The sequence below is a fragment of the Podarcis bocagei genome, assembly GCF_964188305.1.
Source record: "Podarcis bocagei genome assembly, chromosome: W".
Lineage (NCBI taxonomy): Eukaryota > Metazoa > Chordata > Lepidosauria > Squamata > Lacertidae > Podarcis > Podarcis bocagei.
In genome coordinates, this window is record NC_138131.1 from 5,160,927 (window position 1) to 5,188,052 (window position 27,126).

The following is a 27,126-nucleotide window of genomic DNA, read 5'->3' on the forward strand; positions in this document are numbered from 1 at the left end:
GCTGATCTGGTGCCTGTTGTTCTGGGTGCAAGGAGGCCAGAGGCTGCTTGGCTAGCACTCCAAGAAGCTTGTGAAGCTGGAGTGGGAAGCAAGGGCCGGGAAGTGGCTGCATCCAAACAGGAGAGGCAAGATGGCGCTGGCCACCTTCGTGAGAGCCGGTGCACAGCTGGGAGGAGCTGGGAGGCCCCTGAGGGGAACGAAGGGACTGTTGCTGTTGCTGCTACTTTTGCAGAGTCTGAGAGCTGCGTGGATGCTGCAACGTGTCTGCGTGAGAAGCCTGGTCAGAGGCAAAGTGCTGGGAGCCCTTTACCCATCAGAGGGGGTGCAGGAAAGTGTCCTGGGAGCCCTGTGAGAAGTGGGGGGGCAGTGAGCAGTAAAAGCTCAGAGACGCCTCATTTTCCAAAGGCTGCCAAGAATTGTTTGCGTCGTGAGTCGAAGCCTGGGAAGCTGGATAGAGCTAGAGGCTTCAAGGTCGGCCACCTGCAGCAGAGGGAGATAAGAGCTTCAGAGCTGTGTGAGAACACTGAGATAAGTCCAGTCTTCGTGGCAACTGAGAGAGTTGCGTCTACGGAAGCTGCCAAGGACAGGGGCAGCGAGAAGTTTGTTGCCATGGCAACGCTTAAGGACAACTCCAGTGAGGACACAGTGATGCGCTGGATAGTCGATTCGGGAGCCAGCCATCACCTGATAACAGCGACACCTGGTGTCGAGATGCGGAACTGCAGGGCTGTTTCAGCTGGGAAAACTGTTCAGTTTGCTGATGGATCACAAAGGCCATTATCTAACGTGGCAAATGTTTTTGTTTCCTTTTTACAGGCGGAGCTGGAAGTCTACGTTGTGCCAGAGATGCATTGTTGTCTTTTATCTGTACCTGCTCTTGTAAAGGAAGGGTATAAGGTTTGCTTTGAAAATGATGTCTGTTCCATTTCCAGGGGTGGGAGACAACTTGTCAACGTGCCATGCAAGAACAATCTCTTTGTTCTGGAGACACCTCTGGAGAATGAGGGGGACGCCGGAAGAGCACAGGCGCAGTGTGCTAGTGTTCCCAGTCATGATTCTTGTGTTCACTTGTGGCACAAGAGAATGGAGCACTGCAGTTTGGAAGATGTTCAGAAGTTGCCCGGGTGCACGAAGGGTTGCAAACTAAAAGCATGTGGTAAATCCCTAGAGTGCAAGGCATGCAGAAGGGCAAAGGTACAAAGGTGCAGTTATCCCAGGGTGGAGAGGGTAACCACAAAACTTTTTGAGCTTGTGCACACAGACCTGTTTGGACCCATGGAGTGTCCGAGTCTGGGTGGGGCCAGGTTTGTGCTGATGCTGACAGATGATTTTAGTCAGAACGGCTGGTCTTTCTCGCTGAAGTCGAAAAGCGAGGCAGTGCAACTGATCAAAGATTGGGTTGTGGAGGTGGAACTGAGGTTCTCCAACAAGGTGCAAGGGTTCAAGAGTGACAGTGGGTCAAGGTTTACTGGGTCTGTTCTGAAGGAGTTTTTCAACCAGAAGGGAATACGTCACCAGGTGACGGGTGCTGAGTCTCCTCAGGAGAGAGGCGTGGCAGAGCACAGGAGTAAAACACTGGCTGAAGCTGTCAGGGTTCTACTGTGTGACTCTGGGTTGCCTCAGAGCTTTTGGAGTGAGACGTGGAAAGCTGTCAATTTTACGGTGAATAGGTCCTATAACCAGGTTATAGGTGACACACCATTTTTTTCTGTTGCACCGGAAAAAGCCACAGGTGCATTTCTTCCGTGTGTTTGGTTCCAGAGCCTGGGTGCCTGTACCAAAGGCTCAACGGAAGGAAGGTGGTCCGAGGTACCAGAAAATGATCTTCTGTGGGTATGAACCTGTGACAAATGGGTGGAAGTTTGCATATCCAGAAGGTGATCAGACCAAGCTTCTGATCAGTAAGCATGCTGAGTTCTATGAGCAGGACGGTTGGTCAAGACTTAATGAGGGTCCTGACGTTCTCTCAGAGTGTCTGTCTGATTCTGAGGAGGGAGAGCCAGAGGCTGAACCTGTTGCTGAGGACCAAGTCTCTGAACAGGGTCAAGAACAGGGTTGGGTGTCTCCGCAGGGGGTTAAGAGAGAGCCCAAGAGTGAGCCTTCGTCTCCTGTTAGCTAAGTCCAGAAGGCCCGAAGACGCAGCAAGTCAGAGGGGGAGTCTTCTGATGTAGAGGACATGCTTGCTGATCCCAGTGGGTCAGGTGGAGCACCTGAGTTTGTGCTCAGGCGGTCCGCACGCACAACGAAAGGGGTGCCACCTGAGAGGTTTGAGGTCACTAGCGCGTGGGTTGGTTTCGCTCAGTGCGAACCTGGGAGGTTTGAAGGGGTTCAACAGTTGCCTGGGACAGATGCCAGAAGGGAGCAAGAGGCAATGGGAAGTGTGTTGAACTTAAAGAGATCTGTAAATAGGTGTTCACAGTTTCCCTCAGGATGCGAGACGAGAGGGGGTGTGAAGGGTTTCAGAACTTACAGGGTTAAGAGTTCTGAGTGACGTCTCACATCATGAGGCGTGGCTGCGAAACACATACGGGAGTGGTTTTCTCTGTGTGTGTGTCAGTCTCTTACGCTGCGCGAGAGGCGAGATGTGTGCTTTGTCACCGGGTGTTTGAAGTTGAATTTACGATGTTATGCTACACGAATAAAGACTGTTGGAGATAAGAGGACAGCTTGCGTACGTTCTGATTTATTACCCCCACAGCGTGGCAGCTTCTACCGCTGTGTTTTACTCTGCTAAAACGGCCAGAGAGGCTGGAGGATTTTTCGACTGGCACGGACAGCAAAGCTGCGCAACGGAAGAGTGCCGGGCGGCCATCTTGGCCGCATAGACATTTGTCAGACAATGTGAGGAATATAATAGATATTTTGGAAAAACTAGAAATGAATATAAACACTAAAGCAGTATTGATATTTGTGGATGCGGAGAAAGCTTTTGACAACATTTCTTGGAGTTTTATGAAGAAGAATCTACATGGGATGGGGGTAGGCCAAGGATTTGAGAATGGTATGGGTGCAATATATTCTGAACAAAAGGCTAAGCTAATTGTAAATAATGTGGTTACGGAAGAATTTAAAATAGAAAAAGGGACACGACAGGGGTGCCCAATTTCCCCACTGCTTTTTATATCGGTCCTGGAGGTTCTGCTAAACATGATTAGAAGGGACCAGTTGGTTAAAGGGGTACAGGTCAGAGCTAAACAGTACAAACTGAGAGCATTTGCAGATGACTTGGTACTTACACTGCAAGAGCCAGACTCTAGTACTAAAAGAGTCTTAGAACTAATCCAAGAGTTTGGTCAAGTCGCAGGATTCAAACTGAATAAACTAAAAACTAAGGCATTAGAGAAAAATTTAACAGCTACTGAAAGGGAAAGGTTCCAGAATGAAACAGGTTTAACTGTGGTTAAGAAAGTGAAATACTTGGGGATTAACATGACAGCTAAAAATGTGAACTTATTTAAAGATAATTATGAGAAATGCTGGGCAGAAGTAAAAAAAGATCCAGAAATATGGTCAAATTTGAAGCTTTCACTGCTAGGTCGCAGTGCTGTGATTAAAATGAATGTATTGCCTAGAATGTTGTTTTTGTTTCAAACATTGCAAATTGTGGACAAGATGGATTGTTTCAAGAAGTGGCAGAAATATATCTCGAAATTTGTCTGGCAGGGCAAGAAACCCAGAATAAAATTTATTTATTTTTTTTTCATAAAATAATTATTAAAGATTTTAAAGAATCCAAACAGTACAACATATTTAAATCAAAAGAAAAAAGAAAACAGAAAAAAGAAGCATAAAAAACATACAAAAATACAGATAAGAAGTACATAAAAAAATAAAAGAGAAAATAATTCATTTTCTTAAGTATCATTTTCATAACCCTCTTTCATGACTCCCTCACATCTCCCTTTTCTGTTTCCCAAGTTACAAAATCATGTTCCGCAATACCTCACCTTCTTTTAAAAATTGTTTTAGATTATATACTTCAACAATTATGTCTCCAATTTTACCAGTTGTTATCAAATATTTAAATATTTATACTTGACATAATATTATTCAAATTTCATCTTTGTTCTTGTAATTCAATTATTTTCATATTCCCTTCCACTAGTTTACTAATGCCATATTGTTTTTATATCCTGCATCATTTTAACATTCATAAAGTTTACAATGCTTTTGCAAATAGTCCTTGAATTTTTTCCAATCCTCTTCCACTAAAATTTAAAATTTTAACTGATGCAAAAGAAAGGGGGGGGGGGGAATTTGCCCTGCCAGACTTTAAACTTTACCATGAATCAGCAGCCTTCTGCTGGTTGAAAGACTGGCTGCTTCTTGAGAACACAGACATTTTGGACCTAGAAGGTTTTAATAACATTTTTGGGTGGCATGCATATTTATGGTACGATAAGGTGAAAGCTCATAAAGCTTTTAAAAATCACATTGTCAGGAAAGCATTATATAATGTTTGGATTAAATATAAAGATCTATTGGAAAATAAAACCCCAAGGTGGTTGTCGCCAATGGAGGCAAAGGCTGTGGAAAAACTCAATATGGAGGCCAAATGGCCGAAATATTGGGAAATTTTGGAACAGGAAGGGGATAAACTGAAATTGCAGAGTTTTGAGAAACTAAAAGTTAAAGTGCGAGATTGGCTTCATTATTATCAAATAATGGAGGTTTACAAGTTGGACAGGAAAATTGGCTTCCAGGTGGAAAAATCAAAATTAGAAACAGAACTGTTAGAACCCAATACTAAGAATTTGTCAAGAATGTATAACTTGCTGTTGAAATGGAATACTCAAGATGAAACAGTGAAATCGGTTATGATAAAGTGGGCACAAGATATTGGTCATAACATTATGTTTGCTGACTGGGAACAGTTGTGGACCACCGGTATGAAATTTACGGCATGTAATGCCTTAAAGGAAAATATTATGAAAATGATTTATAGGTGGTACATGACTCCAGTCAAGCTTGCAAAAATTTACCACTTGTCTGATAATAAATGTTGGAAATGTAAAGAAACTGAAGGTACTTTTTTTCACCTTTGGTGGACATGCCCAAAGATTAAGGCTTTCTGGGAAATGATATATAATGAAATGAAAAAGGTATTTAAACATACCTTCCTTAAGAAACCAGAGGCCTTTCTCTTGGGCATTGTCGGCCAATTGGTGCCAAAGAAAGACAGAACATTCTTTATGTATGCCACAACAGCAGCAAGAATACTCATCACAAAGTATTGGAAGACACAAGATCTACCCACCTTGGAAGAATGGCAGATGAAGGTGATAGACTATATGGGACTGGCAGAAATGACTGGCAGAATCCGAGACCAGGGGAAAGAGATGGCGGAAGAAGATTGGAAGAAATTTAAGAACTATCTTAAGAAACATTGTAAAATTAATGAGTGTTAAAATGATGTGGCTTTAGAAAGTAAGTGGATTACAGTTGTAAAGATTAAGTCAAAAGAAAAGAAAGGTTAACAATTAGATAAAATTATGGGTGAGGATTTGCTGAACTAGAAATTTGAAATTGGAATGCAGAAAGGGGAGGTATGAGGAGGTCGGTGAAGTAAGTTTTAAGAAAATAAGGATTTGAAATTATACTTGTTTTTCCTTGTTTGTGTTTGTTTGTATTGTTGTGTCTGATTATATAATTTGTGAAACTTTAATAAATATCTTTTTTAAAAAAGAAAAAAGGATATAATCAGTCAATATATCCTCTCCTGCATCCCTGAACATTCCCACAAAGGTTTATTGGGCCCAGTATTGCATATTTTTGTGTATTTCTGAAGGATTGCGTTGGATTGTGATTTTGAGTTGAGTAGTATTTTTCTGAGATAACTTCCTGGTAAGCACATGGTATTTTGTTCCATTGTGCAGTGGGGATTAAGCAACCCCCCCCTTCCCTCAGAGTTGTGGAGTTTGGAGTTTACAGGGTTAAAACTCCTTGGTGTCCTGTATCTGGGAGGGGCCTGACGCAAGGCCGTACGTCACAGGCTTTGTCCGTCTTTGTCTGTGAGAGTTGTTTTCACTTTAGACTGAGAGACGCTGCAAAGAAGCTGCGTGTGCTCTAAGCACCGGAGAGATGCCGGAAAGTTCTGATGGATTTATTGCTGTGTAAATAAACACTTTTAGAGATAGCAACGGACTGTCTCTGGACTGATTTATCCCTCTATCTCACACGGACTGCAGGACCGCTGCAACTCTGTTTCTCTGCCCAGGTCAGCCCCAGCAGAGCTACGCAGGGGAGCGCTGACTGGACGGCAGGATTAATTGGCAAAGGTTTTGGATCTTCCATGTTTCCTGCCAAGTGTGAGGAGGGAAGAAGACTGCCAGCTTTGAGCTGCTTTGAGCTCCTGCCAGGAAAGGCAGTGGGAGACGCTGGTGAAGAGCAGAGCCAAGAGGAGGCTGCTGCTTCAGAGGACCGGCTAGCTGGCAACGCGTGAGTTGCCCCGGGGGGAGGAAGATGGCTGCTGCTCAGCCACAGCAAGGCCATGAGAGCTACAATATCCCCTTCGAAAGACTCAAACCACACAGATGGGGGCTTCATCCTCCTTGCAAAAGAGTTTCAGGGGCTCCTGGTGCTTCTCACAGACTCCTCCTTTTCCTCCTTTCCCTCTTGAAGACTGAGATTCTTGGCTACTTCTACAAATGTAGCCAATTGCTGATTGCGGATGAGGCTCCTTCTCTGGACTCCAACTCGGCATTGAGGACAGGAAGCCAGCCTCCTTTTTGCCCCGCTGCACTGGATCAGGCCGGACCGGCAGAAGTTGTACCCGCACTCTGGGATGATCACTGTGCCCTAAGAGAGTCAGGGTCAGAGAGGGGAATGAAGGAGACCCTACCAATATCAAATATATCGTATTCTGCCTTAACACCCTACAAGAAGGTCAACTGTGCCTTGGGGAATGGATCGTTTTTCGCTGTATCGAATTGTATCGTTTTTGCTGTATCTTTCTCATTGACTTTAAGAATAGATCTGAATGTATTTTTCGACTCAAATGTATTATTCCTCAAAATGCTGTACTTTTCTAAATGTATCCAAATGGGTTTTTGTATTTCCCCCCAATCTCATCGCCTAGAGAATGTTCCTTAAATATAACAATCACTTGTTCCAAATGTATTTGATTCAAATGTATTCAAGTGTATACTTTTATGGGAAAACATAGCTAGGAAAATGTGGAGATATATATATATTGCTTATAGTGCCTTTGAATGGTCAACGTTCCACCCTCTATCCTTTCGCTGCCAAAAACACTCTCCACACCACACTGCCATCTACTGGGTCTACAAATAGTACCATGAATACACACAAATACAAGCTCTAAAATAAATTAGTTTTATTTTCCAATAAGTATGCAAACATAAGACTATCACACCCGAACTGATAGCTGTGCAGAACAGGATTTCCCTCCCTCCCTCCATCGGATAGCTGCCTGCGCGGCTGTCTTTGAGGGGGGTGGAGGGAGGAACGGGCGGGATCGACATTGGATAGCTGCCTGCCTGCCTGCGTGCCTGAACATGCCATGCACCCGGGGGGCGCTGCGATTGGCGCCCATTAGGAAGTAACAAAACAGGAAAAGGAAGGAAATGGGAAAGGTATTTTTAAGGCCCCACTTTTCACATGGTGTCCTGTTGTGTGGTCGGAAAGTACTCTTTATTGTTTGATTTGGGTTAATGTCAGAATAAAAGTGAGTTCCTTCAAAATAACACATTCCTTTTTATCTTACCAATTTCTCATATTGTAAGAAGCGGAAGAAGAAACCATAGAGAGCACTAATATTTTCCTTCTGATCAATGAAGTCAAACGTTACAATTATCCATTTTAGAATGAGCACCTATAGGGGGAAGACAGATCTCAGTAAGCCAAAGCAAGACCAAGACAACAAACCCCTTCTGGAATATGGTCAGCGTGTACAACATCTAGCTGAATCATCACCAGGATAACTAAGTCAGACTGGGGGAAATATCATTCTTCAGAACGAAGACATCATTACCATGCTTTCCAAGTTACCTGAAAGTCACTAGAACACTTGCGAGCACAGAGCCAAGACACAGCTGAAATAAGAGAATCCTCTGTTGTTACGGAAATGGGAATCAGATTCTTCAGTAGCCTAGTGCTTATCACTGTGCCTGCAAGACATTGAAAGACACTGCTTAACATTCTTAACATCTTCACTATTTATAATTTCTCACAAGCAAGAAGCAGCCCAGGTTCTTGTTAAGGGAGAAGGCAGGGCAATGCAGCTACTTTGACATACTTTACTGCCAAGGGGAAAGAGAAGCCAAAACATGTTTTCTTTACCAAGCTTGGCACTGAGTGCGATGTTCAGCAAGTTATGAATTTCTTCTGGTGCCAAGCCTCTCTCTTTTCCACAGTCTCCAAAGGACTCTGCAAAGCTCCATGCTTTCGTGAGGCACTATCTTGAATTAGAAAAAAGTCAAAGTGTGATTCAAATCCATTTGAAAAACCATCCTCATGCATGATGGCCTGTCCAATGGCTTGCTTTACCATCAATTGGCAAGGGAGCCCCACTGAGATGCCATAGCATTTGGAAAACTCTGGAATTCTTAACTTGCCTTTTGCTTTCTTGCTCCTTTGTTCAGTGTGTAGGTAGGTGTAGGTAGGGGCAAGTCAAAAGCTTCCTTGAAATTCCTCAGCCCCAGCCAGCATTGCCAATGGGCAGGATGATGAGAAGTGTAGTTCAGCAACGTCTGGAGGGCCAGAGGTTACCCTCACCTGTTTTATCGGTTAGTGTGCTAAGATCTGGGCACAAGCCCAATTCAGCTGACGGTACTTAACAAGGGCTTGCTTTAAACAAAACATTAGAGCTAATACACTATTCTGCTCCAATATACAAAACAGCCCCTTCTCTAGAGAAAGCTAAAGAAAATACAAACTTCGGGGTTTAAAGATGGTTGTAAAGGTTGCTGAAAGGTTTCTAGTTCACTAGTTGGAAACAGCTTCCAGGCTAGGCAGGACCAAGGTTGATTTGTAACTGTTCCTGTCTGCCTGCTTGCCATCGTGCATATTTGTAAACCATTTCTGCCAAAATATATACAACTGCAATAGTAGTTTCTGGAAGCAGACCCTGCAAGAGTGCACACTCCATGAAGTCCTTATGAATAGTATTACAGAATGGAGGGGGGCATATGAACGAAGTCTTACTCCCGAGTAAGAGACGTAGAGCCCGAGGCGATGATCTCAAGGGAACCCTGCCACACTAGGACTCCCCTCGCCCCGTCACAACGTTGCACCTAGCACCACACAAAAGTCCAAAACCCAAAGAAGAAAGCGCCATTTCTGACCCCGTATCCCGATGCTATACACGACAATGTATTTGCATGAGGATGCACTCTAGCCAATCAGATGGCGTTGAATGTAGCCCTTCAACCAATCGCAGCAATACCATGGCTCTGCAGAGGCAGCTCAGCTCCAGCTGTTTTGCACGCTCCACTGAGCGCTGACAAGGTGATGACAGCTCCCGCTGCGAGAACAACGGACTGAGTCAATCAAAACCTCGTTACCCTGTTAATCCAATCAAAACTAGATGTTGTTTAGTTGTTTAGTCATGTCCGCCTCTTCGTGACCCCATGGACCAGAGCACACCAGGCACTCCTATCTTCCACTGCTTCCCACAGTTTGGTCAAACTCATGCTGCTAGCTTCGAGAACACTGTCCAACCATCTCGTCCTCTGTTGTCCCCTTCAGACCTAGCAGGGCAGCAGTTGAAGAAGGAGCAAAAAAGGTTTTCTTGTGTGTGTGTGTTTCTTTGTGGCTGATTAGTTGTTCTCCCTGTGCAAAGGTCAGAGAGGGCAGGGTTTCTGTTGAGGCAGGGGATTAGCTGTGGGAGGAGCTTATCAGACCTAGCAGGGCAGCAATTGAAGAAGGAGCAAAAAAGGTTTTCTTGTGTGTTTCTTTGTGGCTGATTAGCTGTTCTCCCTGTGCAAAGGTCAGAGGGGGCAGGGTTTCTGTTGAGGCAGGGGATTAGCTGTGGGAGGAGCTTATGAGACCTAGCAGGGCAGCAGTTGAAGAAGGAGCAAAAAAGGTTTTTTTGTGTGTGTGTGTTTCTTTGTGGCTGATTAGCTGTTCTCCCTGTGCAAAGGTCAGAGAGGGCAGGGTTTCTGTTGAGGCAGGGGATTAGCTGTGGGAGGAGCTTATCAGACCTAGCAGGGCAGCAGTTGAAGAAGGAGCAAAAAAGGTTTTCTTGTGTGTGTGTGTTTCTTTGTGGCTGATTAGCAGTTTGATCCATCTTTTAGATTTAGGGGAGCTAGTCTCAAACGTTTGTTGGGGGAGACCTAGGTTTTTTTCTTGTGGGGGGAGTTATTTGTCCTGTCTTCACGCTTTTTATGATGGAGGACCGCTGTAGCCACCCCCAACGACACGTTCTCAGGATGGAGGGGGAGGGAACAGCTGCAGTCGCCTGTGATTCCTGCGCAATGTTTGCCATCTTGCCAAAGGTTGCAGGCAGCTTTACCTGCAGCAATTGCATGTTGATTGCCCTCTTAAAAGACAAAGTCCAGCAACTGGAGGAACGTGTAGCTACGCTCCAAAGAATTAGAGAGCTGGAGCTCTTCTTGGAAGCAACAGAGCACACCGTCCCCACCAAGGAAGACACAGGGGACTCCCCTGAGAAGGAGGCTAGTTCACCAACACAGGAGCCAGATATATGGAGAAACGTGACTCAAAGAAGTAGGAGGCCCAGGGTTCGCTCTGATTGTTTAGAAATACACAATCGCTTTGAGGTCCTCTCCCCTAGCATGGAAGACGAAGAGCAGACTCCATTTGAGGATCTCTCCCTCATTACAGTCGATCAGGTATATGAAGACGAGCAGCAAAGTCAGTCCTCAGGGAACGTGCAGGCGACCTTGGAACGGACAGCTCACGGAAGAACCCCGACCAAACCTAAGAGGAGGCGTGTAGTGGTGATAGGGGATTCCCTACTGAGGGGAACAGAAGCAGTGATCTGTGGGCCTGACAAGATGTCTCGGGAAGTGTGCTGTCTCCCCGGGTCTAAGATCCAAGATGTAACTGAACGACTGCAAGGAATCATAAAACCCACTGACAAATACCCCTTCCTCTTGGTTCATGTGGGAACCAATGACACTGCAAGCAATAGCCTCCAGAAGATCAAAAGAGATTCCGAGGTTCTTGGCAGGAAATTGAAGCAACTAAATGCACAAATTGTCATCTCATCTGTCCTCCCAGTTGAACGACGTGGCCCAGGGAGAGAGGGGAAAATAGTGGAAGTGAACAGCTGGCTTCGCAAATGGTGTAAACAGGAATGGTTTGGATTCTTAGATCACGGACTGCAGTTTCTTGAAGATGGACTTCTGGCAAGCGATGGGCTGCACCTCACAACGGTTGGGAGAAATGTTTTTGCCAAAAATCTCAGAAACCTCATCAGGAGGGCTTTAAACTGACTAATGTGGGGGAGGGAGACAGTGCTCCTGAAGGTAGGAGTCTATCAATTGATGAAGATGATCATCCAAATGTCATAGACCAAATGGAGCAAACAGCACGCAGACCTAGTGGTGGGAGGAAAAAATCCTTAAATATGAGACACGTGGGAATGATTAATGGACTTCAATGTCTGTACACTAATGCGCAAAGCATGGGAAATAAACAAGATGAGCTTGAGCTCTTGGTACAGCAAAATAAATATGACATAATAGGCATCACTGAAACCTGGTGGGATAAGTCCCACGATTGGAATGTAATAATGGGGGGATACAATCTATTTCAGAGAAACAGACCAGACAAGAAAGGAGGAGGAGTGGCGTTATATGTCAGGGATGTGTATACCTGTGAAGAGATCCAAGATTTAGAACCTCAAAGCCAAAGTGAGAGCATTTGGGTCAAAATTAAGGGAGAGAAGAATAGCAGAGATCTCATTGTGGGAGTTTACTATAGATCCCCAAGCCAAACGGAGGACATAGATGATGCCTTCCTGGAACAGATGGCCAAGCATGCAAACGGAAGGGAGATAGTAGTAATGGGGGACTTCAATCACCCGGATATTTGTTGGATGTCAAACTCAGCCAAGAGCTTAAGGTCAAACAGATTCCTCACTGGCCTTGCAGACAACTTCATTGTCCAGAAAGTGGGAGAAGCAACAAGAGGAACAGCCATTTTAGATCTGGTCCTAACCAATGTTGATGACCTTGTTAGTGGGGTAGAAGTGGAAGGATCATTAGGCGCGAGTGATCATGTTCTTCTGAAGTTTACTATACAGCGGAAAGGAGCAGCCAAGCATACTAGGACTCAATTTCTTGACTTTAAGAAAGCCGACTTCATAAAACTTAGGGAAGTGCTGGGTGAGATCCCATGGACAGTAATACTAAAAGGAAAGGGAGTTCATGATGGCTGGGAGTTTGTTAAGAGGGAGATAGTAAAAGCACAGCGTCAGGCAATACCAATGAGGCGGAAACATGGAAGGTGCCTAAAGAAGCCAGGGTGGCTATCTAAAGAACTTTTAACTGAGTTAAGATTAAAAAAGGATGTGTACAAAAAATGGAAAAGGGGGGAAACCACCAAAGAGGAATTCAAACAAATAGCCAGCACAAAGTCAGAAAAGCTAAAGCACAGAATGAACTCAGGCTTGCCACAGAGGTTAAAAGCAACAAAAAAGGCTTTTATGGGTATGTTCGTAGCAAAAGGAAGAACAAAGAAACAGTGGGGTCACTCAGAGGAGAAGATGGTGAAATGCAAACAGGGGACACAGAAAGGGCTGAACTCCTCAATGCCTTCTTTGCCTCAGTCTTCTCCGATAAAGAAAACAATGCCCGACCTGAAGAATTTGGAGCAAATGATTCAGCAAAGGAAACACAGCCCAGAATAACTAAGGAGATAGTACAAGAATACTTGGCTAGTTTAGATGTATTCAAGTCTCCAGGGCCAGATGAACTGCATCCAAGAGTATTAAAAGAACTGGCAGATGTGATCTCAGAACCACTGGCAGTCATCTTTGAGAATTCCTGGAGAACAGCGAAGTCCCGGCAGACTGGAGGAGGGCAAATGTTGTCCCTATTTTCAAAAAGGGGAAAAGAGAGGACCCAAATAATTACCGCCCAGTCAGTCTGACATCAATACCAAGGAAGATTCTGGAGCAGATCATTAAGCAAACAGTCTGTGAGCACCTATTAAGGAATGCTGTGATTACCAATAGTCAGCATGGATTTCTGAAAAATAAGTCATGTCAGACTAACCTGATCTTGTTTTTTGACAGAATTACAAGCCTGGTAGATGAAGGGAACGCAGTGGATGTAGCCTACCTTGATTTCAGCAAGGCATTTGACAAGGTGCCCCATGATATTCTTGTAAAGAAGCTGGTAAAATGCGGTCTTGACTCTGCTACCACTCAGTGGATTTGTAACTGGCTGACTGACCGAACCCAAAGGGTGCTCATCAATCGTTCCTCTTCATCCTGGAGAAGAGTGACTAGTGGGGTGCCACAGGGTTCTGTCTTGGGCCCGGTCTTATTCAACATCTTTATCAACGACTTGGATGATGGACTCAAGGGCATCCTGATCAAATTTGCAGATGACACCAAACTGGGAGGGGTGGCTAACACCCCAGAGGACAGGATCACCCTTCAAAACGACCTTGACAGATTAGAGAACTGGGCAAAAACAAACAAGATGAATTTTAACAGGGAGAAATGTAAAGTATTGCACTTGGGGGAAAAAAATGAGAGGCACAAATACAAGATGGGGGACACCTGGCTTGAGAGCAGTACATGTGAAAAGGATCTAAGAGTCTTGGCTGACCACAAACTTGACATGAGCCAACAGTGTGACGCGGCAGCTAAAAAAGCCAATGAAATTCTGGGCTGCATCAGTAGGAGTATAGCATCTAGATCAAGGGAAGTAATAGTGCCACTGTATTCTGCTCTGGTCAGACCACACCTGGAGTACTGTGTCCAGTTCTGGGCACCACAATTCAAGAAGGACACTGACAAACTGGAACGTGTCCAGAGGAGGGCAACCAAAATGGTCAAAGGCCTGGAAACGATGCCTTATGAGGAACGGCTAAGGGAGCTGGGCATGTTTAGCCTGGAGAAGAGGAGGTTAAGGGGTGATATGATAGCCATGTTCAAATATATAAAAGGATGTCACATAGAGGAGGGAGAAAGGTTGTTTTCTGCTGCTCCAGAGAAGCGGACACGGGGCAATGGATCCAAACTATAAGAAAGACGATTCCACCTAAACATTAGGAAGAACTTCCTAACAGTAAGAGCTGTTCGACAGTGGAATTTGCTGCCAAGGTGTGTGGTGGAGTCTCCTACTTTGGAGGTCTTTAAGCAGAGGCTTGACAACCATATGTCAGGAGTGCTCTGATGGTGTTCCCTGCTTGGCAGAGGGTTGGACTCGATGGCCCTTGTGGTCTCTTCCAACTCTATGATTCTATTCTATTCTATTCTATTCTCCTTGTGCCCTCAATCTTTCCCAACATCAGGGTCTTTTCCAGGGAGTCTTCTCTTCTCATGAGGTGGCCAAAGTATTGGAGCCTCAGCTTCACGATCTGTCCTTCCAGTGAGCACTCCTTAAGAATAGATAGGTTTGATCTTCTTGCAGGATGGAAGACTGAAGAAACCCCAACTAAAGAACCATGGCAAAAAAAATTGATGGACTATGCAGAACTGGCAAAATTGACATATAAGCTACGGGACAAGGATAACAGTGACTTTAAGGATGAATGGGAACCTTTCACAAAGTATCTGAAAATGCAACAAAGAGAACTGGACTCCTTGGCAGTTTTTGAATAAACATTCACAATTTTTTTACTGATAATAATCAGCTAAACAGTTTGAGGATCTATACAACTTTGTAACATGCAGAAAACAGCATTATTAGAGAAACCAAAGATTGGAACTGAGGGAAGTCGGGGGGTGGGGTGGCTTCTGTGGGGGGGAGGAGGAAAAATGGGGCGGAATAAGGATATGTTTTTGGATAATATGTCTTGTTATAACTTTGAATAATAATAATAATAAGATCTTCTTGCAGTCCATGGGACTCTCAAGAGTCTCCTCCAGCACCAGAATTCAAAAGCATCAATTCTTTGGCGATCAGCCTTCTTTATGGTCCAGCTAGATACAATGTAGCAATGTCAGGCCAGGCCACTTCCAAAAAGAACCGTCTGTATTAAAAAAAGCCTAAAAACACTTGGAAATTCATAGAAAATCACAGGGGGGCACTAGAGGGCGCATCAGAAGATGGCTGACAATAACATCTCTCCGACCCACACGAGGTAATTTGGAGGCTATGATGGGAGTAATTAGCCTCCCTACCCCCCCCAGGATGGTGGGGGGGGACTGCCCTTCCCTGCTGTGCCCTATACCACCCCCAAATTTGTGGGGGTGGGGGCACTAGGCACAAAGCCCTCCTGTGGGATTTCGGCGCTCCTGGACGCCGTCCCTGATCCACGCCACTAGCTGCAAGAACTTCAAAAGAAACAATTTGGATGAAGGAATGCACATATTTCAAGGAAGGAGGGGGAGTAAAGACTGCTAACAGAAGAGATCTCTGATAAAACAAGATGAGTCGGAGGAACAAGCATAGATTATGAGAAGACATGCCAAGACTCGGTATGACAAATGACTGATGGGGGAGGGGGGGAAACTTTCCTTTCTTTCCTTATGTGATTAAACAAGAATCCCCTCCCACCACAAGTCAGAAATGTCGTTTTAAGGACTTAAGCTGTGGATTTAAGGCTGTGTGGAGATAAACTTTCGAACCAAAGCATGTTTTAAGAAGAGCGTAGAATGTATAAGGGCTTTGGAATGACGCAGTTAAAAATGCCGTCACCATATTGGGAAGTTTTGTCAGAGGTCTTGAGTCTGGGAGGAGAAATAGAGCTGTTCTTATATTGTGGGTGAAACTCCTCAGAGGGACTTAAGAGCGACAGTTCTGTAATTAATGATGGAAAGAGCGATGTTATCTATGAAGGCGACGATATATGGAAGCCATCTCGATTTGAGGATTGGAAGAACGGAAAAATTCACACAGGATTATTATTGGTGTTTATCAGCTTAAGGAGACTATCAGAAGAGATCATAAAGAAAGAGAAAATATATGAACAAGATGTCATGTGGAAACAGCAAGATAAGACTGGATAGAATTATGAACTTTGTTTGGACTGATTTGGACATTAATGCAGTAGCAAGAAGATGATCAGAATCCCCCTTTGAATCTTGAAATATGGGTCCCCCAAACAAAATTTAAAATTCGGCTTTGTAATTCAGAATTTATGTGATGTGATTTAATTTGATTTGATTGGCCGGTTAATTTTTTTTTTTTTTAAAGGGAAATTCATAGAAAAACACTGGTTTCACCAATTCTCTTCATTCCACCGCCAGTCTGCTTCGTTGGCCAAGGACTTGGGAACCCCTCGGTCCCTGCCAGAATTCCCCAAGCGGGAGGTCACGTACTCACAGGAAGGTACTTTACCCGTAGGTGACAATCGCTAGGCAAAACCCAGGCGGCAGACTATGCAAACCAAAGTTATATTGTCCTCTTGCAGTAGGTGCTTAGAATGTACTTCCCAAGACATATCCTGTATTTGCATGTTACCCCAACACATTCCTCCTATGATAATCATGTATAACCCTCCCCTTTTCTGATGGAGTGGTGATGTTTAGCGAACTGTCTGCTGGGATAAGATACGAACTTTTAAAAATCATTGTCACCCCGTTCTCGGGGTTCAATTCTTCTTTGAACCTGTTGCGCAATAAACTTTGGTCTACGCTATTTGCTCCGGTTGGTGGCTGGACTCCTTCCTTGTTCCGCAGGGACCCACAGGCTCCGAGCAGCCTCCCACCTGGATTTTTCCGTAACAACAGAAACTAGACTAACCCTCTTGAGAGAAGAAAGGTGGCTTTTGCTCCCACTGCAGTGTTGTAATCTAAATAAGCACATCTTCCTACAAGTGAATAGTAGCCACCTATCTGGGGGGAAATAAAGTGGTATGCTGAGAGACACGGTTACGGTGGAGAGCAAATCTGTGTTCAACAATCCGAACATCCAGAGAGAAACCAGATGACAGTTTTTTTTTACTGTGTCCACAGAACTCAATGAAAGCCAACCAATGGTTTTGCAGTTGCTTTCCATGGACATTTTGCAACCAAGCAAAATGAACCTAGGAAACGCTTCTGATTTCTGCTTGAGCATGAACACATGAATGTACCTGGAAAAAGCATCAATCAATACCATGAAATACTTTGCTCCACCTAGAGAGGTTGCAAGTGGACCGACAAGGTCTGCGTGGACAATCTGGTAGACTTTAGATGACTACCTGCCAGAAACCTTGCCCTATTGAACTGTGTATCATCATGATGGCCTTGCCCGGTTGTGAGTTGTGAAGGCTGCTACCTGCAAGGCCCTTTCCACCTGGCCTGGGGGGCAGGGCCCAGACTATTTTGAATCCTGGGAACTGTAGTTTGCCAAGGGTGCTGAGAGATGTTAGATCTTTAACAAACAGAGGTTCCCAGGATGTGTTGTGTGAATCTGTGACTCTTAGTGCAATGGTTCTTGTGTGGTTGTGACCATTGTCCTCATAACAGTACTGGGGTTCGGATTGCAGTGTGTGTGTGTGTGTGTGTGTGTGTGTGTGTGTGTTGCAGAATGGTTTAATTATCTCATTCTCATCCTAACACATCATCTTCATTCAACTCTGGCTGTTGAATGAATGCTTTCTTATAATCATTCTTATGTTTAAGTGGGCTTTGGCCTCCTTCCAGACAGCAGCTTGAAAGGGAAGCAGAGGAAAACTCAAATGATGACAGAAGGCAGGGGCATCCAACAACCAAGAGTTTTGGTTTGGATGTGACACTTTTAGAATTCCCCAAGCCATCCCGAAGCCCCCATTTCACTCTGGTCCATCTGAGTATCTCCTTTCCACCTATGCCTCCCCTCCCCCCCCCAAATATTCACAATTAAGAAATCAGAAAACAACCCCCACCTCTCTTTCGACGGAACTAGATGGAATGATCAGGCATAGCAACTCCTGCAAAGAGGATAAAACCAAAATGTTTCCAAGGGACACATTTATCAAACAAGATATCTGCCCATAGCTCAGTCAGTAGAGTGTGAGACTCTTCATCTCAGGGTCGTGGGTTTGAGCCCCACGTTGGGGAAAATATTCCTGCATTGCAGGGGAGTGGACTAGATGACTCTTGTGGTCCCTTCCAACTCTACAATTCCATGATATCCTGTGAGTAGTAGTCAACTGAGTTTTACTCAGAATAGATGCGTCAAAATCAACACATCCACGTAATTTGTGCCCATCAATTTAAATAGGTCTGCTGTGGAAAGGACTGATGCTGACTACAACCCTGATGTTTTCTGATTATTTTATAGAGCGTTTCCCTCAATACCAAAAAATGGAGGCAGAGACAATTTACTGAATTTCAAAACCACCGAAGCTTTATTGAATGAACGAATCAATTTATTACAGTCACAAACCAGAATATGGACTTATACAGAGATAGAGAACATGTAGAAGAAGAAGAAGAGTTTGGATTTGATATCCCGCTTTATCACTACCCTAAGGAGTCTCAAAGCGGCTAACATTCTCCTTTCCCTCCCCCCCCCCCAACAAACACTCTATGAGGTGAGTGGGGTTGAGAGACTTCAGAGAAGTGTGACTGGCCCAAGGTCTCCCAGCAGCTGCATGTGGAGGAGCGGAGACACAAACCCGGTTCTCCAGATTACGAGACTACCACTCTTAACCACTACACCACACTGGCTCTCATATATATGTAGGTTAAAATCAAAATCTATAAACTAGAACACAGTAAATAATACAGATGTGAAACTATTAAAATGTGTAGTTTAAGACCTTAACCACTAATTTAAAATATGCATGTCAATGCTTTATTATAATTAAGGCAGGTAAAATAATTATTACTCTTAATATTATTCATTGCTATGAGGCTTCTTGAAGCAATTCAGAATACAATCAACATTAGCAGAACACTTTCCTTTACAAGGACAATTTAAAAAGCAACAATTTAAAAGCAATAAAAAAGTAATATTGCATAGGAAAGATTTCTGAAACAACAGCAATGATCACAATTAGCAACAACACACAATGAAACAGCAAGCAAAAATTGCCACTCCATCATTGCTGAGCCTTGAAACTTGTGTCTTATCCCCATAATCGAAATTGACATCAAGTATTATGTCATCTGGAAGAGAATGAAGGAGAAGAGAGATGAATTTATGCCACATTTACTGATTCACCAAATTTACCTGGCACCCATTCCACCCTATTTACAATGAGGCTTTATGGATCCTGTCTTTGGTGGCAACGACTCCTTCCAAGCCTGCAGTTTGGCCCTGGAGAGAAAGAGCCATGTTTGTGCTGTGGCAGGATTTCATAGCCACATGACCCAGGAGGTCTGCATCAAGCAAGGATGCTGCAGCTACTGAGTGGGCTCTGGAAAGTGCGTCCCATGTCCACAGGCTGTGGGTGTTACCTTCTTTGGGTCAGAAGTGAGCCAGCTCCAGAGGGATGAGAACATGCTGTAGAGAAAAGAAAAGACAGTACTGGATCAGATGACTGATCTGATCCTAAACCCTCCCCCCCAAATAATGGGTGCAAGAGAACATGGAAGCAGACCCAAGCCAGGGAAGACTTGCTTCCATCATGGGATGAGTGAGTTCTATTGCCTGGCCCCAATCCCTTGCCCCAGGCGACCTCAATGGGTCCTGCAGCCTACTAGGCAGAGGTGGAAGTGTAAGATCAAGGAAGAGGGCAGGAAATGTCTCCAGCCTTGTCCGGCATCCCAGGGACACACATTGTGTTGTGCGCCTGATACCAGACTGTGATTCCTCCTGTGGGAATCCTTTCACAAGCCACTCTGGGAGCCTCTTGGGGCTGTGAAGGTGCCAAAGGTGAGAGACTTACCTTCAGGCAGCTGAGCCTTCTTGCATAGGACATCAGCCAGCTAATGCCACTGGCTGCCAGTTGCCTCTCCGCTGCAATCGCACTTGTTGTGTAACCTCTCAGTTCCTGTGGGAGGAAAGGGGACCTCAGAATCAGGAGGCTGGTCTGGGGGAAAGAGGCAGACCACTGTGAAGCCCTTTACACTCTCAGAGAGAGATCCGTTTCTGTTCTAAAATGGCAATGTCCTCCAGCCCCAAATTGTAGCTCTGCATCCAAGGCCCTCCTTTGGTTGTCTGGGCAAGTGGGCCTTTGCTGGCTATTCCATGTGGCCAGCTTGCCTTACAAGAGGGGAAGGGCCCAAGAGGTGCACTGCTGAGAAAGTATATGCTAGGTGGCGGCTTCTCAATGAAAGCTTTCTAGGTCAAACAGCCACTGAGGCCATCAATATACTTACATTCATCAGCAAGTTCAGGATCTTAGTGCTTGGGGCCTCCCAGCATCAGAGTAAAACGTTCCTCTAATTCCTGCAGGCAATGGCAATTTTCATGCACATGGGTTCGTTGAGGAAGGGAGAGGATGCGCCAAGCAGGGGAAAGAGAGATCAGATGTTGAGCAATGGGAGCAATGCTTAAAGCGTGTGAAGAAGAAACAACTATAGAAGTCAAATTTCAAGGCTAACAACTTACCTGCTTGTCGGGCTCAGTTTTTACCTCAATGACCGCCCCAGAGGCTGCATGCACAATCAGGCTGTGGAGCTTCAGTGGTAATTTGGGCTTCATGAGGCTGGAGAGAAGGAGGGAAACGTTTTTAGACTCTGTCTCATATGGGGGGGGGGGCATCAAATACATTTCATTGCGTGGACAGGCGGAGTCCCCAGATCCTGAGCGGTCCCCCCTGTCACGTGGAATAACGACTCAAGACAACGTGCTATGGGATTAAATTGGCCACAACTTTATTAAATTTCAAATGTGGGTAGACCTTGGCTCAGGCATTGGGCGTTCTCCCTCCCCAGTCCCCAGCCGGGGACCTAGGGAGCTTCAGGGTTATCCAGTGTGTGTGTGTGGGGGGGATGGGCCGGCTCTGGAGAACATATGATCAAGCAGAGATAGCCGCCCCCGTTATGGCACCGCCGCAGGGGAGAGCAATGACGACCTTTTGGTGTACGGTCAAAGCCTCCCTTCAGAAACACCTTTAACAGGGAACCCTGGTATCGCTGCCGCAAAGAGGAAGATGGACTAAAGGATTCCGCCCAAGGCCTGATACCGCCAAAGTTGTGACGTTTTGCTACGGGAAAGGCGAAACCTGCCAATGCAGGGAAATTCCTTTCCAGCCCTTTAACAGAGACCTTAACGTAGCAGCGCCCGCATACCTGTGAAGATAAGTTAACCTGCAAAACCTATGAAGAAAAGTTAACCTGCAAAAGAAGACATTAACTGAGGGTGGGTAGGGTGGGAGAAGCTCTGGAGCCAAGTGAGGATTCCCAGGTAAGATCCTCCCTCTATTGTGTGGGCAGGTAATCCCTCCCCTACCTGGCCTGGTCTCCTTGGCAACGCTTCCCCCAGGTGGGATTGGACAACTGACTGAGGTAGGCAGAGACCTCCAGGTATCCCACCTGAGGGAAGGCAAAGCCAAGCCTATGCTGATGGGGCCGCTCCAGATCTAGGGCTGCGCGCGTCCACGCAAAGGACGCCCCCCGTTTTAAGTGGGGAGCGGTCATTCTCTTGAACTTCTAGTGAATGCATGTGTTAGCTTAAACCACTTTTTACAATCAAGCAGCGTATCAATTTTACAGGGTAAAAATGAATAAAGGTAAAATTAAAATAAACACACGAGGGCACTGTTTATGTGGCAGTCTACCTGGCACTTTGTTGCAAGCCTCTAGGTCTTAGTTAATCCCACCCCTAAAAGCTGAGCCATTTCGCAGTCATCTCTAGACAATATAGCTTCTATTTTCTCTCTCACATCTCCACTCATCCTGTAAATAGTTGCTGCATAAATAAAGCTTTTTGAACGCAAGAAACCCAAGAAATTGTAAGCAATTATTCCAATCTAATTCACTGAAGTGGCAAGGTCTGGTAGCACCTTTCCACATTCTGCTCCCCTCCCCCCGCCAGCTCCTTGTCAAGCTCAAAATACCTGGTATACCTCAGTTGGTAAAGGGCTTCCAGTGCCGTAGCAAGGACCAATTCAGGCTGCGTAAAGCACGCAATCCGTCCCATGAGATCCTGATAGAGAACAGAGGGCGGAGGGGGAAAACGTCAGTTCCCTACGGACATCAGGTGGATTCCTCCAACCCCAAACTCAGTGCAGGAATTGGCAATTTAATGCCAAATGCCTGCACAACCCTTATCTTGGTCAGACTCCACCAGGCCTTCCTTCTGCCCAGCATCCCCCCAATCCCATCCCCAGCTCTCCTGCCCCCCTCACCCCTGGATACCTCATGCAACCTCTCACTCACCGCAATTGCCTTGACGGCCATCTTTTTCGAGTACCTCAACCTGTGCTTTTCTCTCTCGCAGGCCTCCGAGCAAGTGGCCAGCACTCAGGAGAGGAACATCTCATCCTTCTCCAGTTGCTGAAATGGCAAGAGTCAGGCTGTCAGTTCATGGCAGGAGGGCTTATCTGCACCTGAGACCGCCAAAATGGGGGTATAAACAGCACTGGTGGATGGGGGGGGGGGGTGGAGTGAGGGATTTCGTATGTACTGTGCTGTTTTCTCAAATACTAACCACAGGTGATGCCAAGACCCTGCCAGTCTCTGAACCATCTGCAACAAGAGAAGAAGAAAAGGACATGGGGGCTGGTTAGTTCATTTCTACTTATTTTCCACACTTATTTTCCACAGTTGAGTATTAGAGCATTAAGGCCACCCCTCCTTACACTCCAAAATGAAAAGGAAGCATTTGCTCACGTGGGCCCACAGCAACCCTGGACTTCTTGGGGACTTTGAAGGGTCTTCTTCTTCTTGCGGGCTGCCATGTCCTTCAGTCGCCTGAACCTAGAAGAGAAGGAGAGGGGCAGACATTGTTGTTGTTGTTATACCGCCCTATACCCACAGGCCTCAGTTACAACCAGTGCTTTTTTTCTGGGGGGATGCAGGGGTACGCATACCCCTAAACATTTTGTGAATCTTTGCTCTTTTGTCCATTTACTGTACTGCATTTATTTTCCCCGATTTGAACTATAAAATGAGTCAAAATCAGAGTACCCCAAACATTTTTTTAATAGAAAAAAGCACTGGTTACAACATAAAAATCGCAATATAAAAACACAAAATGCATAATAAAGGTGAAAAACAACCCAGTAAACCCCCCTCCCCAACACATTTCAAAACCTTGTGGGATGTGAAACACAAGAGCAGTCAAGTCCAACATTCCTAGAGTGAACATGTTTACACATGGGGAGGGATGTTTGTCCAGCCAGCAGGTAAACTTCCTGTTTCCTTCTGGGCTGTGACAGACTTCCTCTACATGTGACTAGAGGTGGGTATGGCCTCACCTGTGCAGGTAAGGACAAAAGCACAGGGCAGGGCAGCCATCTCTCTCTCTTATACCACATGCATCAAAGAAACAACATCTACTGAGCTAAAGATGCCCTCTTGGCATCTTCTTAAGAGATAGATTCCAAGTATATGTTACTTCATTAAGCTAAGTTTGCCTTCTGGGATCTGATTGTGAACAGAATGTGAGTAAACTCTTTTTATACTTTTGTAAAAGACTGTGTCGTCTCTTCTATTTTATGAGGGAATAAGGGGAAAATACCAGAACAGTTATTATAGAGGCTTTAGCGAGCCTGAGCAAACGCAGCTGTTGCAAACTTAAAATAAAGGGGAATGTTTTACAAGTTGGTTAAGGATATAATCAGACAATATATCCTCTCCTGCATCCCTGAACATTCCCACAAACCTGAGACAGAAGCCTACAACCAAAATGATGTGTGTGTGTGTGTGTGTGTGTGTGTGTGTGTGTGTGTGTGAGAGAGAGAGAGAGAGAGAGAGAGAGAGATGGGTAGCCTAACAGTTGCAGGTAGAGCCGTGTCATTTCACACACTACTTCGGCTGTGGGACATCGTATCAACAAGGAAAGGAGCATTTGCTGTTGTTGCATCTCCTCGGGTATTTGTTGATTTGTCGCCACGAGGGGTTGTAGTTGTGGAGGTATAGTTTGATGAGGTTTCTGGTTATTTGTACCCTAGGTGCCCACTCACAATGGGAAGGCGGGGAAAGGGAGGGGGGTGGGAAGAGAAGTTAAGCTGTTCAGGAAGGGGATAAATTCCATGGCGATGCTGGCCGTGTGGGGGACCCCAAGCCCTCGCCCCAGAAGATCATAAAAAAGAAGCAGAAGAAATCCTACTTACAGATTCACGATGCTGGCCATCTCTTCAGGTGAAATCCCCTCCTGTTTAAAATAAACTGCTTTAAAATGCTCACATAACACTAACTCTGAACCTTGCCTCTAACCCTATTGCTACTCCTCTCTGTCTAAAATATACAGGAAAATATGTGCACAAAATATACAAATGAAAATGAAATGATAAAGTTAAAGAAAAGAAAAGAAAAGTCTACACCTATCTCCCCTGTTGGTCCCTCGCTTGCTTGCTTGCTTCTCCGTCCCAGTTCTGTCTCAGCCAACTCCTCCCAACTAACCCACGACGGTATGTGTAGCTGCTGTCTTTTATACAAGCAGCAAGAGATGTCACAAAGATGGGCAGGGCACTGTTTCCTTGACAACCCACCCAGCTTGACCCTGAACTAATCTGCCCCCTCTTTAGTTGCGATGTTTTCTCCCTAACTTTGGGGCACTTGCTGTTTGCAGCTTTACGAATCACTTTTTATCACAAACCAGTTCATACATTTTCTTGCAACATTTCTCAAGAGAGGCCACCCAAGCATTTGTTGAAATACAGTAGAGAACTCACGCCTCCCAAGTTTAGGGAGGCCTTGCTTTGCATGCAGGAGATCCCAGGTTCAGTCCAGGATCTCCACCAGACAGGGCTGGGACTGTCCCCTGTTTGAAAACCCTGCAGCGCTCCTGCCAGTCAGTGTAGGCAGTGCTAGGCTAGATTGACTCTGTCAAGTGCAACTTCCTATGAATGCTCCTCTTATACGATTTCTCAAAACACAAGCAAGCTACCTTATCAACGAGTTGTGAGAGTTCATTCATGACTTCTAAAAAACAGCATAAACCATTTTATTATTTTTATGTAAGTACAGAAATCCAGAATATGAAAGGAAGGAAACTTCCTGCCTCTGCAATAAAGGCAGCTGCACTGCTAGGTGAGCTGTCCCGATGCCAATTGAAACAGACCCTCCAAAGATTCAAAGGAGAAAAGGGAATTTTGCCAACATTAATTCATAATATAACATTGATTGACTTCCCTCCATCTTGGTTTTGGACTATATAACCACCATACCTTTCTGCAGTACAGTGGTACCCCGCAAGACGAATGTCTCGCAAGACGGAAAACCCGCAAGACGAAAGGGTTTTCTGTTTTGGAGGCGCTTCGCAAGACGAATTTCCCTATGGGCTTGCATCGCAAGACGAAAGCCCATAGGGAAATGCTGGCGGTCGGGAGCAAAGACTTTCGCCCACAGCTGGCCTTCAGAAGAGGACCTCTTCTGAAGGCCGGCGGGGGGCAAAAGTCTTTGCTCCCCCCCGCCTGCCTTCCCCCCGCCTGCCCCGGGCGATCTTAAAATGCTGGCGGGCGGGAGCGAAGCGTTCGCTGCCGACCCCCAGCATTTTAAAATCTCCAAGGGACAGCAGAGAAGTCTCTGTCCCGGGGAGATTTTAAAATGCTGGGGGTCGGGAGCGAAGCGCTGCCGACCCCCAGCATTTTAAAACGCTGTTCCGAAGGGGGGGGCGGGAACACCTGCCCCAGCCGCCCCACTTCGGAACGCTGTTCCGAAGCGGGGAGGGGGGCCGGGAACACCTGCCCCAGCCGCCCCACTTCGGAACGCTGTTCGGAAGCAGGGAGGGGGGCGGGGACACCTGCCCCAGCCGCCCCACTTTGGAATGCTGTTCCGAAGCGGGGAGGGGGGGCGGGGACACCTGCCCCAGCCGCCCCACTTCGGAACGCTGTTCCGAAGCGGGGAGGGGGGGCGGGGACACCTGCCCCAGCCGCCCCACTTCGGAATGCTGTTCCGAAGCGGGGAGGGGGGGCGGGGACACCTGCCCCAGCCGCCCCACTTCGGAACGCTGTTCCGAAGCGCGGAGGGGGGGCGGGGACACCTGCCCCAGCCGCCCCACTTCGGAATGCTGTTCCGAAGCGGGGCGGGGGGCGGGAACACCTTCTGAAGGCGGGCAGGGTGCGAAAGTCTTTGTCCCCCCTGCCTGCCTTCCCAGGGGCTTTTAAATCGCCCCGGACAGCGGAGAAGTCCTCCGCTGTCCGGGGCGATTTTAAAATGCCGCCCGCCAGCATTTTAAGATCGCCCCGGACAGCGGAGAAGTCCTCCGCTGTCCCAGGGTTTTTTAAAATGCTGGGGGTGGGAAGAAAAGCCCTTGTACCCCCCCCCCCCCCCAGCCTTCAGAAGAGGTCCGGGGACAGACTGTCCCCGGACCTGGTCTGAAGGCGGTTTCCCTAGGAACGCATTAATTGATTTTCAATGCATTCCTATGGGAAACCGTGCATCGCAAGACGAAAAAACCGCAAGACGAAGAGACTTGCGGAACGAATTAATTTCGTCTTGCGAGGCACCACTGTATCATTTTACAACATCTGTACATCGCAGGTTTTATGTAACCCCTACTGTGATTTTAATATCTCCTAAATTTGCTTCTATGTATGTTATAAATTTATTCCAATCATTATTAAATTTTACACTTTTTTGATGCCTGATTTTTTGTGTCATCTTCGCTAATTCTATATACTCGAATAATTTAGTTTGCCATTCTCTAATAGTTGGGATATTAGGGGTTTTCCAATTTTGCGCTAGCAATATCCTGGCGGCTACCATTGCGTATTGAAACATGGTTTGGTCTTCTTTCTTGATCTCCTCTCCAACCATTCCCAAGAGGAAAGCTTCAGGTTTTTTGGGGAAGGTATATTTCAATATTTTCTTTATTTTTTTAAATAAATATTTTATTAGGTTTTTACAATAAAAAACATACATAGACAAAGAAAATACAAAGTCACAAAAGAACAATACAGTACAAAAATACAAACATTAAACATATCAAAAGAAAAAAAAGAAAAAAGATAAAAACACATATAGTAACGAAAAACAAAAAATCCCTCTTTCTTAAT

At 45.6% G+C, this 27,126-nt stretch overlaps 1 long non-coding RNA gene across 1 annotated transcript; it reads right to left on the reverse strand.

Annotated features, from left to right (window-relative positions):
• Positions 1 to 20,588: 20,588 nt before the first annotated feature.
• Positions 20,589 to 22,394, reverse strand: LOC308577953. Its single transcript, XR_014003785.1, has 3 exons — positions 22,343 to 22,394; positions 22,030 to 22,109; positions 20,589 to 20,667 (listed from the first exon to the last, which is right to left on the reverse strand). It is a non-coding gene; the product is annotated as an uncharacterized lncRNA (long non-coding RNA).
• Positions 22,395 to 27,126: the final 4,732 nt, after the last annotated feature.